Raw genomic sequence first — 1583 nt, 5'->3', positions numbered from 1 at the left:
ATTATAACACTGTAACTCTACCATGTAAACTGCTCGATTCTAAGTAGAACGACTAAATGATGAATCAATAAAAATAACTATACAATTTTTCAAGACATAGTCATTAAATAAGATATAAATAGAAGCAACAGACTGTTAGAAAGTGTGTATGGAGGGAGGTAAAGGCAAGTTTTTAGTAGTTATTTTTTTAACATAAATAGAATTAAGTTGTTATCAGGTTAAAATAATGTGTTATAAGACAATATGTGGAAGCCTCATGGTAACCTCAATGAAAATGATTTCCAATGCATGCACACACACACACACACACAAATAAAAATCAAGAAACTGCAATATATCAACTGAGAAAATCACCCTCACTGGAGGAAGATAGAAAGTAAAGAAAGAAGAGAAGGCCAGAAAACAAATAACAAAATGGTAGGAATATATTCTCAATTATCAATAATAACATTGAATGCAAATGTACTAAATTCTTCAATCAAAATACATAGACTGCCTGAATGGACAAGGAAATAAAAGGCATTGTTCTGTTGCCTATAAGAAACACACTTTACCTATATAGAGGTATGTAGGCTGAATATAAAGGGATGAAAAAGATCTTCCAATCCAAGAGAAACCAAAAAATAAACAAAAGCAAACAAAGCTGGATTAGGTATACTTCTGTCAGAAAAAAATAATTTCAAGACAAAATCTATAGGAAGAGACAAATAGGGTCACACTATATAATGATAAAGGGGTCAACTCAGCAAGAGGGTATAACAATTTTAAACATATGCACCCAACACTGGAGCACCCAGATGTATAAAGGAAATATTTTAAGAGCTAAAGGAAAGATAAGTCTCAATACAATAATAGCTGGAGACATTACCACTCAACTTTCAGCCTTAGAGAGATCTTCAGACGGCAAGTCAACAAAGAAAAATCATAATTAATTTTCAATATAGACCAAATGAATCCAACTGATATTTACAAAACATTTCATTCAAGACTTGCAGATTACACATTCTTTTTTTCAGCACATGGATCATTCTCAAAAATAGACCATATATTAGGTTATAAATCAAGTCTTCAAACATTCTAAAATAGTAAAATAATATCAAGCATTTTCTCTAACTACAATGGGATAAAACTAGAAATTAATAATTATTTTTAGAATTTTTAACTTAAGAAATTCTGGAAATTATACAAATACATGGAAATTAAACAATATGCTTCTGAATTGGCCAGTGTGTCAATGAAGAAATTAAGAAAGAAATTGAAAAAAAATTGAAACAAATGATAATGAAAACATAGCATAGCAAAAGCTATTTGACACAACAAAAGCAGTACTAACAATCAGGGAAACTAATAGCTATAACTGTATACATCAAAAAAGAAAAAAAAACTTTCAAATAAATAATTTTATTATGCATCTTAAAGAACTATAAAAGCAAGAGTTAACCAAAAACAAAATTAGTAGAAGAAATAGTAATTATCAAAGCAGAAATAAATGAAATTAAAAACAATACAAAAGACCAATGATACAAGAAGTTGGGTTTTTGAAAAGCTAAAAAAAACTTGACAAGCCTTTAGCCAGACCAAAA

This window comes from Cebus imitator, unplaced genomic scaffold (genome assembly GCF_001604975.1).
Source record: "Cebus imitator isolate Cc_AM_T3 unplaced genomic scaffold, Cebus_imitator-1.0 Scaffold377, whole genome shotgun sequence".
Lineage (NCBI taxonomy): Eukaryota > Metazoa > Chordata > Mammalia > Primates > Cebidae > Cebus > Cebus imitator.
This window is presented reverse-complemented; position numbering follows the sequence as displayed.